This window comes from Melospiza georgiana, chromosome Z (assembly GCF_028018845.1).
Source record: "Melospiza georgiana isolate bMelGeo1 chromosome Z, bMelGeo1.pri, whole genome shotgun sequence".
Taxonomy (NCBI): Eukaryota; Metazoa; Chordata; class Aves; order Passeriformes; family Passerellidae; genus Melospiza; species Melospiza georgiana.
Window position 1 is genome coordinate 81,568,725 of NC_080465.1, and position 12,490 is coordinate 81,581,214.

The following is a 12,490-nucleotide window of genomic DNA, read 5'->3' on the forward strand; positions in this document are numbered from 1 at the left end:
GTCTCCAAAGAAGACAAGGATGTCCCTACTGTCCACATGTGGCTGGCTGTGATTAAGCAGTGAAGACACAGAGCCCTTAACCCATGAAAATTCAAACCACTGGCCCCAGTCCCTGCACAATGTATGCCGGTGGCCTTCAGAAATGCCAGTGCACATCCCTGCCACTGGATTGTGTCATTTCAAAGTACAGAAAAACCAATTTTTAGAGAGACTCTCAGTGTGTGGGAGGTGTCTGTGCTCCTTGCAGCAGGGCTGGACTGGATGCCCTTTAGAGGTCCCTTCCAACCCAAGCCATCCCATAGTTCCATGATTTCAGTGTGTTCTTGTTTCACCCTCGCTGGCTGTGTTTGCAGAGGTCAATAAAACCAGCACACAAAGGAAAATGCAGCCCTGGTTACCCACAGCAAACCCTTCTCCTGGTGCAGAACCCCACCTTGCCTCTTCTCCCTCTCCCTCCACCAAACGTGCCCCGAGTCTGACACAGCCACCAGGCCCCAGAGGAGCTGGATTATTCTCTCCAGGTTTCTCTCAGTGTTCGCTGTGGGGTTTGGCTGGGCCTGGGCTCCAGGACATGGCCCTGGAATGTGTGCCCCTCACCCCTGCCCCAGGGCACCCTGTCCTGGCACGAACCCTGAGTGAGAGAGCTGCTCATCCCATCTGATGGCACACGCAGGGCTGGAGAGCATGTCTGGGTGTCCCGCTGAGCCACAGACAGAGTATGAGTTATATTTAATTGGCATTTACTCATCAGGGCCTCAGGTAGGCCTCAAACCCTGCTGTGGGCAGCAGGAGCTGCAGGGGCCCTGGGAGGGCCTGGCTGCCCTTGGATCCGTGCACAGCCCAAGGAGGGACTCACCCAAGGAGACAGGAGGCACAGCAGCATCATCCCAGGTTTAATGGGACCCAGGTTTGGAACACAGGCTCCAGGGGAGATGGAATGGCTCGCCCCAGGAGGGGAGCAGGGGTGGAAGCTTGCTGAGGACACAGCCTGCTCCAGTCCCCAGCTAAATACGAACCCTTGTCCCTGGGTAAAAAGGTCCTGCAGAAGAACAGCTCTCTGATGCTGCAGGACCCTTGCAGGCCTTTCAAACACAACATCCCTTAAACCCAGCAGTATTCCTTGCTCATATATCATGGAATCATTGGGTAATTTGGGCTGGAAGGGTCCTTTAAAGCCCATCCACTTCCACCCCAGCCATGGGCAGGGACACCTTCCACTGTCTCAAGTTGCTCCCAGCCTTGTCCAGCCTGGCCTTGAACACTTCCAGGGGTTGTGCAACCACAGCTTCTCTAAGAAACCTCTGCCAGGCTCTCACCACCCTCACAAGGAACAATTTCTTCCCATTATGTACTCCAAACCTACTCCCTGGCAATGTGAAGCCATTGTCCCTTGTCCTGTCACTCCAGGCCTTTTTGAATAGTCCCTCTCCATGTTTTTGGTGGCTCCTTCAGGCACTGGAAGGCTGCGGTTAGGTCACCTCACTGCAGGCTGAACAGCCCCAGTTCTCTCAGCCCTTCCTGATGCCGGAGCTGCTCCATCCCTGTGACCGACCTGGTGCTTGCCCTGGGCTGGGCTCTCTCCAGCAGCTCCCCATCCCTCCTGTGCTGGGACCCGGGCTGGAGGCAGCCCTGGAGGTGGGGCAGAACCCCCTGAGAGGGGCAGAACATCCTGAGAGCCCCTGGGCAAGGTGTGGGGTCAGCCCAGTGTGGGCTTGTTGGGTTGCTGTTGATAATTGCTGCCCCTAGATGTGCAGGGTGTCTCTGCTTTGGCCCATGCAACAGAAGAACGAGTCTGGACTCTTCACTTTTCAGTCCTGAGGTTGTTTATTAATTCTTATCTATAAAGTTTTCTTTCTGCCCAGCCAAAGTCTGCTCAGCAGGGCAGCAATAGGCACTCTGACCACCCCCGAGGCGGTGTTGTCCCTTTATACTACGAACTACGTATATCATATTTACACTTAATTCCCAGTACCTATCACCTGTGTTAGACAGTGCACTTCTACTCTAAAGCAATCCCAAAGTGCCAACATCCCTGAAGAAAATGGAGAACAAGAAGAAGAAGGAGAAAGGCTGGACACACCCAGGTTCCTCCATCTTGTTCCCATAACTCCCATACCAAAAATCCCAAAATCTACATTTTCACCCTGTGATCATTTTGTTATTACACTATTGAAACCTATGTGACTTTCACGTCCTCATACAAAGTTGGCAACTTGCTCCAGGGGTCAAAATCAAATCCCCAGGTGCTCTGGGCTGTGTGCCAGGGTCTCTGAGCCCCCCAGCAGGGTCCTCAGCAGCTCTGGACACCCGGACGGATGCACTGAGTTCTGACATGGGGTCAGCCCAGTGTGGGGTCAGCCCAGTGTGGGTCAGCCCAGTGTTGGATCAGCCCTGTGCCATCCCCAGGGCGCTCTGGGTGCGAGTTGAGCAGCCCTGCTCCCCACCAGCTGGTTTGAATAAGTTATGGGCTGAAAAGCTGGAACATTTGTTCTGGTGAATATTAACGTCCATCCCTGGGTGCTGATGTTTATCTGGCCAGTTTTAAATAACTGGAAAGTACATGCATGAGTTCAAAGCCACCAGCCAAGCTGCTGCCTTCCCCTGCCCTCACCATGTGCGTGTCAGGCGAGGCCAGCTCCACCAGCCTCATGTTTTGTGTTTGGGCAGCTTCAAAGGCCCCTGAGAATGCATACAAGGTGCTTGCCTGCACAAAACACCCCTGCCCGCACTAAAATGAGCAGGAAAGTATTTTATAAAACTGGTCTCTTTTATTTTATTTTCTTTTTTTTTTTTTTTCAATTGCCCTTTCCCTAACAAACACTGATGAGCCACATGCAAATCTTGCCTTCCCTCTTTACTCCCTGCAGCCATACTGATAATTTAAACATCTTGCGCTTCAGGCAGGCCCCTGATGGCAAAAAAATTAATATTTTAATTAAAGTGGTTCAGACAGAGTCTCCCTCACCCCTCAGATGCTTGTTGTAAAAAGGACATTTGTTTATAAGGCTCAGCTGGATTTTTCTTAAGAAGTTCCCTAAGCATTTCAGTTGCCATCTGTGTACCTTTGTTGCTCAAGTGCATTAGCAGAACTTCCCCAGTTCCATCTAAACTGATAAATTCATCCAGTCCCCACTTGATACCACCACAGAGCAGCTGTTTGTGGGGTTGTTTAATCTCCATTAGGACACTGTGGTTAAAAGCCAAGCTTGCATCCATATGAAAACATGGCACAAGCAGGATGCTCTGCCTCTGCAGGTCTTTCCAGGCCAGGGCTGTGTGAGGCTGTTCAGAGCTGGATATTTAACATTTCCATGAAAACCAAGCTGGCTGCATGTCTCCCTGGAAACCTGGTGCTGCCCAGGAGCACAATCCTCTTTCCCTGGGGTTTTGCACCCACAGGTTGGGTTTTATTTTCCCCACACGAAATTCGTTTTGGGACATGCAGAGATCACTGTGGTGGGGTACCTGGGGCAGAAGCTGGGACTAAGACTGGTGTTCATTCAGGGAAATATGTTCAGTGAAAGCCTTTCTTTTATTCACCTCAAGTGCTTCCAAAGGGATCCACGTTGCACCGTGTTTTGTCTGCAGGCAAGGAGATGTGGACATTTAGGCTCTCTTTAAATTACATCTGACAGAGAAATGGAATCTAGATTATTTTTAAATCTCCTCATTTCCCTTCTACATCTTCCAATCCATCTTTCTCAGTGACAGCTGGGGTGAAGTGCCCGTCACAGAAGTTCCTCCCCAAGGGTAATTACAGGGAAGAGAAATTAGTTTCTCCTACATTTATGCAGTAGAAAAAAATAAGAACTACTTTTCTCATTCATTCCTTGAAAATTTTTCATCAAACAAATAAACCAGACGTGAAGTATCAAGCTTGCTCAGTGTCAGTGTCTCAGTCCTCTCTCCAAGTGCAAAACTGTTGGGATCACAGCCAGGAATCACTCTTGTAAGTGACCTGATGCTTTGGGAGAACAATTTCTCCTTGTAACACAGCTGGGTTTGTCTTTGTGCTCTGGCCCTGCTGAAGACAACAGCATTTTTATCATCAGCCTCCAGGGATTCATTGATCTCAAAGGATCCAGGCTTCCAGCTCCTGTATTTCGATCCACATTAGGTTTTGGCTGGGCTGTTCCTAACAGACCTTCAATTTCAGGAACTCAGTTTCAGCCACCAGCTACAACTGAGTAAATCCATCCTTCCCAAGCCATGTGTCCCATGAGGAAAGGGCAAGGAAGCAGCTGCAGGGTGCTGTCAGCCAGGCAAGGCTGTGAGCATCCCAAATTTTCTGTGTCCCCTGTATCCCAAGGAGTGGTGAAGGTGGAGCAAAGGGGATGGACCACCCTCTCTCCTCAGGATGGCATGGTGGGATGCAATATAACATAATCTGCAGGGCCAAAAGGTGCGTGGTTTGGCTGGGATTTGCCTCCCCTCATTTTATCTAAAAATGAAAACCCTGGGCTGAAGTGATTGCCCACACCTTAAATTACAGCAGGGATGAGGCCAGCACAGCCTTGGACATTCACATCCAGGACCACCCCTCAGCTGGCATGGATGTCATAGCATGAATGTCCTGGCATGGCTCTCCACATCCCTGCACTGCTGAGGATGCAGAGACAGGCCAGGCTGTGCTGCTGGGACAGCTGTGGCTCTGCTTTCCTGCCTCCTCCACCTTGTCCCTCAGTATTGCCACACTTTGATGAGCAAAGGGGCTCAGATCAGAATAGTCTGGGCTCTGCTGTGGATCATCAGCATCTTTCCTGACACCCCACCTAGGAGCAAACTCCGTGCCCAGGCACCACCATCAGCACCACCATTTCTGTCTCTGTTTCACTGGGCACCTCCTCTCTGTGTCTGGAACCTTCCATCCTGACAGAGGCACTCAGGGTTTGAAACACAGAATGGTTTGGGTTAGAAGGGACCTTCAAGCTCATCCAGTGCCATGGGCAGGGACAGCTCCCACTGTCCCAGGCTGCTCCAAGCCCCATCCAGCCTGGCCTGGGGCACTGCCAGGGATCCAGGGGCAGCCACAGCTGCTCTGGGCACCCTGGGCCAGGGTCTCAGCACCCTCCCAGCCAGCAATTCCTAATTCCCAATGTGCCAGAATCTGTGCCTGCCCTCTGGCAGTGGGAGCCATTGCCTGGGTGCTGTCCCTGCCTGCCTTGTCCCCAGGGGCTGTGCAGCTCTCCTGGAGCCCCTGGAGGCCCTGGCAGGGGCTCTGAGGTGTCCCTGGAGCTTCTCTGGTGCAGGTGAACAGCCCCAGCTGTGCCAGGCTGGCTCCAGAGCAGAGGGGCTCCAGCCCTGGCAGCAGCTCCGTGGCCTCCTCTGGATTTACTCCAGCAGCTCCAGGTGTTTCCCGTGCTGAGTTTTTGCTGCTGTCACCTCTCCACTGTTAATGGAGCCCCAGCCCTGTGGTGGCTGTGAGGGCCCATCCTCACCCACTCCCCACAGCAGCAGGGCAGACCAGGGGAAGGGCCTTCCTCTGCTGCCTTCCCTAAGGATATTTTTGGTTTTTTCCCAACAATTGACTCCTGCAGAGCATTACTGAGGCTCCCCCTCCTCACACCACACACTGCACAGTGCCCGGCCCCACATCACAGCGAGCAGGGAGAGAGAGCAGGAGTCTGGCACAAGTGGGGAGCCATCCATGGGGTCCCAAAGCCAGGCTCCAGGCATTATTTTATCAGATTACAGCGGCGGGGAGCAGGTTAATGCATACTGTGCCCTGCTGGAGGAGGGCACAGCACGGGCAGCCCCAAAATCTGTCACCCGGGGCTGACTGCAGAGAAAATCATGGACAAAATGAAAAATGAAAATCATGGACAAAATTAAAATCACAGCTTTCGGTATCATCTGAGGGAAACAACAAAAGAGATGATGGAGTGTGGTGCCTTCTGAGTGCAGAGATGAGCCTGCCCCCACCAGCAGACAAAATACAAAACAGTAGATAATATTTGTTGTCCCAGTGGTGGCTTTTCAGCAAGAATTTAGAGTCACAAACAAGGATACACTTAATGAGGAGTGAAACACAGGACAATGAAGCAGCTCAGCTCAGGTTCTTTCCTGGAAGATGTGAATGGGGAATCCTGTCCGTCACTTTTCTGCTGGGATGCTGTGGGGGCTGGACCTCACACAGCAGCACCTTCATGGAATCCCAACCCTAGGGAGAAGGGAGCACCCAGGACTGGCAGGGGCTCGTGATCAAAGGAATGACAAAAGCCAGAGGGTTTGTGAAATCTTACCAAGTTTTGTCAGTGAGTTACACACTTGTCACAGAAATTGGTGTGTAAATCCCTGCTGCCCCGATGTAAGCACATGGCAGTGGGATTGGGATAATGGGGTAAGGGTGAGAGGGAAGAGAGAGGTAAACTGAAGAGAGAAAGGAAGGAAGGGAGGGAGAAAGAGGGATTTCCAGAACTGGCTCCAGCACTGACCCATCCAGCTGATGGGATGTCCAGGGTCCTGGGAGTGCCATCCAGGCTTCCTGGGGACACCTTTCATGGAGAAGCTTTCCTCACTGGGAGAGAAATTTCTCACTTTTTGTGCAAATTAGTTCTCATGCACAGCCAGCTCCTTTGGGCCTTTCTGGAAATGGTTTAGAGAAGGCTTGGGTGGCCTTGTTCCTTCTACAGTCACAGATTCACAGGATCCATGGGCTTGGAATAGACATCCAAGACTATCAAGTCCAAGCTGTGATCAATCCCCCCCCTTGTCACCAGCCCTGTGTGGCACTGTGTGGCACATCCAGTCATTCCATGGACACCTCCAGGGCTGGGCACTCCTACACCTCCCTGGGCAGCTCCTTCCAAGGCCTGACCTCCCTTTCCATGAAGGAATTTTCCTCAATATCCAACCTGACTCTCTCCTGATACAACTCAAGGCCGTTCCCTCTGCTCCTGTCCCTGTTCCCCCCGGCTGTCCCCTCCTGTCAGGAGCTGTGCAGAGCCACAAGGGCCCCCCTGAGCCTCCTTTGCTCCAGGCCCAGCCCCTTCCCAGCTCCCTCAGCCTCTCCTGGGGCTCCAGCCCCTTCCCAGCTCCGTTCCCTGCCCTGGACACGCTCCAGCCCCTCGGTGTCTCTCTTGTGCTGAGGGCCCAGAGCTGTCCCCAGCACTGGAGGTGCCTCAGCAGGGCCAGCACAGGGACAGGCCCTGCCCTGGGGCTGTGTCACAGCCTGGCTGGGACAGCCCAGGGGCCATTGGCCTCCTGCCCCCCTGGGCACCCTGGGTTTGTGTCCAGCCCCTGGCCCCAGCACACCCAGGGCCTTTCCCAGCTTTCCATCCCCAGGCCCTTTCCCAGCTTTCCACCCCCAGGGCCTTTCCCAGCTTTCCATCCCCAGGCCCTTTCCCAGCTTTCCACCCCCAGGGCCTTTCCCAGCTTTCCATCCCCAGGGCCTTTCCCAGCTTTCCAGCCCCTCCACCCCAGCCTGGAGCTGCAGGGGGTTGGGGTGACCCCAATCCCGAGTCCTGGGGAGCCCCATGAGTGCCCAGCCCCAGCTGGATGTGGCTCCTTCCCCCCACTCTCTGGGCCTGGCCATCAGCCTCTCCTGAGCCCAGCCAAGGCTGACCCTGTCCCAGCCATGGTCTGCAGCTTTTCTCTGGGAATGGTTTGGTTTGCTAAAGTCCACGGCCACTTCTTGACCTCATTCCTGCCCTGAGCCGGGCTGTGTTTGGCTCCAGAAGCCAGAACAAGGTTTGTCCCAGGAAAGTGCTGCCCTTCCTCCACAGGGCCCCATCTCCAGCACGTCCTGGTGTTCCTCACCTGTGCTCCTACCAGCAGCCCTTGGCTCCACAGCCGTTCTGCTGTCTGTGCTTGGGACATGCACATCATCCCCTCCCCTGCTTTGCTCCTCCAAGCCACCGTGAGCAGCAATTAAGCAACAGAAGTTTGAGATTTGCAATGAAAAATTGTGGGGAGACCCAAAACTCTAGAAAAAAAGATGTCCCCATATTGGCCAGGTATCACTGTGGTGCTCCAAACTTCAGGGCAGGGGGTGGGATTGTTCAAAAGTACTGAGAGGACATTAGCTCTTCTTGCAGCAAGCATTTGTTAGGATTAAGGGCATTGCTCAAGGGGAGTGTTGACAACAAAATATGATCATATGGCTTTTCTGTGTCATTCTACATTTTCAAGATGCCTTTCAGGCACTAAATAGACATTAAACATGAGCTAATCTTTTGTTATGGCTCCTCTGCAGCCATGAGATAGGATTAGGGCTCAAATTGGGCAGGTATTGATAAAAAAGAAAAGGAATTAATTGAAAATATTCAAGTGCTTTTAACGAATTTAAAAGGGTTCATACCATGGTCCGTGTGTTCTGGACAATAATGAGCACTCACACACTTCACATCAGGCTTGTAAAGAACAGCCTGGGCAGTGCTGAGCCAGTGCAATTCAAAACAGCCAAAGGGGTGGCAAAATCACAGAATCCCAGAATGGTTTGGGTTGAAAGGGAACTTAAAGCTCCTCTCACTCCACACTCCTGAGCTCTTGGCTCACCATCTGCAGCGTGTGGATGAAAGGACTTGCACAGCAGACAGAGATGATGGAAAACATGCAGATCCAGTAATGAGGGCTACACACAGGCCCTCTCTAATGAGTGGTGCAGGTTAATTGCACCTCTTCAGCCGAAGACTGGGGGCTTTGTGTCCTTGGTGGGTTATTGTGTGAATGGCCCTGGGGAGCTGAGTGGTCAGCAGCACCTGTGTGTGATCCCAGAGCTGCAGGGTGGCCCCTCCACAGGGCAGCTTTCCCATGAGATAATTCCATTGTCCAGGGGAAGGATTCAGTTTCAGAGGATGCTGTGCCACCCTGCCTGCACCCCGAGCATCTCTGACAGGAGAGGGAGGCTGCTGCTCCCTGCAGCCCTGGGAAGGCTCTCAGCAGCTTTGGAAGCTGGTGTTTCTACAGTGACTGATGGCACAAGGAACCTGATTTTTGGGTTCAGTGTTTCCAAACCAGGGGCCAAAGGCCCTGGGCAGCTTCCCCAGGCCAGAGAGTGACCCTGCCTTGCCACAGAGCTGGACCGCAGAAGGGTTTTGGGGCCGGAGCTGGTGACACTGAGGTGAAGTGACTTGTCTGACATGACGTGGACACGGGTGGTGGTGCTGGGAGCTGACTCAGGAGATCTGGGCACAAAGTTCAGCCCCTGATCTGCAGCCCTTCCTCTGACTCCTTGCACAGCGTGGCTGCAATGGAAGGTCCAGGCAGGTGCTCTGGGGAGCAGAGCAGCACTGGGCTGGTGTGGTGACCTTGGCACAGAGGTGATGGTCACCACTGACCCCAAGGACAGCATGGGGTGGTGCTTCTCAGCACCATGGGGCTGCTCGGTGTCCTCAGACCTGCAGCAGACCATGCCAGGGGTTAGGGCATCCCTTGCAAGGGGGATAGGTTCACCCTCATGGTCCCTCCTGTTCCAGCAGCCCAGCCCATGCTCTGCAGCCCTGCCTGGCTGGGAGGTACTGGTTCCCCAGTGCAGTGGATGCAGGGAGAGCTGCACACTCAATAATCCCCAGCCAGGAGACTGCCAAGAGGAAATGCACTTCCCCTAAAGCAGGCACTGTTACCGACTTTGTTTGCTGGAATGGCTTGAGTGGTAATTACGCTCCCTTAATATTGACATATTTAAATAGTTTCCAAGCATAATAGGAGTCCTGCCCTGCTCCTTCCACATCCTTTTCCAAAATTTCTGTGGCGAGCTTTCACTTTGAACAGGAGATTATGTGGAGGGGTGTGCCTTGCCCACGTCTTGTTTCCTGAGCAGCAGCCCAGATGTTGCTCCCTCTCATGGTGCATTCTGTGCACTCAGCATCTGCCCCATGGAGGAGCAGCCATGGGGGTCTGAGATGCAGAAGAGGAGCTCTCCATCTCCACTGGAGGAGCCATGGGGGTCTGAGATGCAGAAGAGGAGCTCTCCATCTCCACTGTGCTGCTCCCCATGTCAGCGTGCTGGCCGCGGCCCCCAGCTCACGCCAGGATGCTGACAGGGCAGCACGCAGCGATGTCAGTGCTGCTCTCATATTTGTGTTTCATTCATTATGTTCTGAGACATTCTGTCCCCATCACAGCGGCCAAAAAAGGCCATTCCCTGCTTACGCTGCTCCCTGCGTGGGCCACTCTCATGAATGCTGCAAAAGAGGGATTCGTTTTCCCAGGAAAAACAAGCAACGCGAGAAGCAAGGTGGAAACCTGGGCCGCTCCATGTCCTGAGAGCCCCCCTGGGCTCCTTTCTCTGCCTGTGGGCCCATGCACAAATTTATCTTGGGCAGACCCTCAAATTTGGTACCTTTCCCCCTAAAACAGATGCCCTTTTCTCCCCCATTGCACTGCGGCTGTTGCTGGTCCCTGTGTCCCTCTGAGCATCCATCCAGAGCAGTATCCAGCATGGCTTTCACAGACTCCTGCTCCTCCCAGCTCTGGTCAGCCTCTGGGTGGTCTGGTCTTTGCAAACCCCTCCCTGGCTTTTCCTCTCCACCCTGAGGAAGATTTTTTCATAGAACTACAGAATCCTGGAATGATCTGGGTTGGAAGAGACCTTAAAGTTTATCCAGTCCCACCTCCTGCCATGGGCAGGGACACCTTACACTATCCCAGGCTGTGCCAAACTCCTTCCAGCCTGGCCTGGTACCTTCCAACCTGGTCAGGATCTACTTCCAGGGATCCAGGGGCATCAGGGAAACAAATTTTTCTGTCACAAGTGCTGGCTGACCCCAGAGGCAACCCCGACCAGTTCTGCTCCATGCCCAGGGTCAGTGTGGGCTGGACACCCCATGGGGACACTCTCTGGGGCCACTCTCTGGGGACAGAGGCAGTAGCAGGGGACCCCAATCCTTCCACCAGGCAGGACTCAGGCACCTTGCAGACACCTCCTCTCCTCCAAGAGGCTGCAGCTGTGGCACTATCAGCCCTCAGTTTTATCTGAGGGCCTGTTCTGCTGAAGATGAGCATCAAGTTGGCCAATTTGCTACATTGCCTTGGTACTCAAGCAAGGAAAGAGTTCTCACCCTGCTTTGGTGAAAGCCAAAATAGGAAAAACTCTCATGCAGATCTTGAACTACCGTGGAAATGGCTCAAAATCACTCAAAAGTGAGAAAATTCCTGGGAATTTCAGTAAAGGATGGAGACACTGCTCATCCTGCCAGGGCCCTGGCTGGGTTGTAGTTGCTTGCACAAAAGGGGGTGTGTGCGCGTTTTAAGTATGTCAGAGGGATGAGAAAGCAAAGACCAAGCCAGGAAAGTGCCAGGGAGGTTCCAGAGAGGGATCTGGGGAAATGCAGCGCGAGGTGAGGGTGCAGGGTGGCTCCAGGCAGGCTGGGGCTTGGGCTCCAGGCTGTGGCAGCCGACGTGGCCCCGCCGTGCTCGGGTACGGGACTCTACGTACTTTCCCCAGCAATACACACAATTGCATCAAAGAAATACCTGGCTGTCAACATCAGCGTATCCTCCCAGAGAAAACGGTCTTGGCAAGGCCTCGAGCAGGCCCAGCAGTGTCCCAGGCCAGGAGCCAGCAGTGCTCAGTACAAGTTTCTTCATCTCCCTGTCTTTCATCATCTCCCACACGCACCCCACCAGGCTGCCATCCCAAGGGTTACTGTCGAGGTAGGAGAGAGCTGCTAAGCAAAGACACCCTTAAAACTTGGAAGGGCACAACTGCAGAGGCATCAGTAAAAACCCCAACCTCTCTCCAGCCTTCCTGAGCCCCACTCCTCTCCACCTGGCCTCAGACTGGGAGTGCAAAGTGACAAATCCTCTTAAATCGAGAGGATACCACGGACAACTTCTGGTCCAGGGTCCATCGTGGGGCTGGGGGCACTGACAGGGAAGAAGGTGCAGCTCGCCACTGTTCCCAACGTCATGAACCCCAGATCTGGGCTCCAGACCAAAAGAAAAAGCCCTGGATCCACCAGCCAGGTTTGTGCAGGCTGTGATTTGGAACATTTCAGGGGTGCTGTCCATCCTCCTGTATCTTTTCTGAGGGAGGAGGTAGGGTAAGGCTCTGACACAGCATGGGCAGCTGCTGCTCTTGCTGATGGCTGCTGCTGCTGCTGCACACCAGAGAGGAAAGATGGGGTTCCCAGGGTCAGCTCCTACATTGTTTTGACCTGAAGAGGACTGTGAGTCCTTGAAGATTACCAGAGCCACATGTGATGCTGAAGCACACGGGTACAAACAAGGCTTTTGATGTCTGCTGGCGGCAGAGCAGCCCAAGGCCACAGGTGATTTCAGGCCTGTGTTGGAGGGAAAGTTTGGGAACTTGATGCCCAAGGCTGGGGTTGGGCTGCTCTGGTGTGAGGGCTGGGGAAGGAAGGGACTCTCCCTGGCTCTTGATTTCACCAGGAGCAGAGGGTTATACAACAGTGGGGCAGATGGGAATGTCACAACAGCCAGGCTGGTGGCTGCACAAACACAGCTAATCTGCCCCCACTCAACGCTCGTAGCCACAACAAAAACACAGCACCAGATAACAGAGCAGGTGAATCTGGCACCTCCTGAC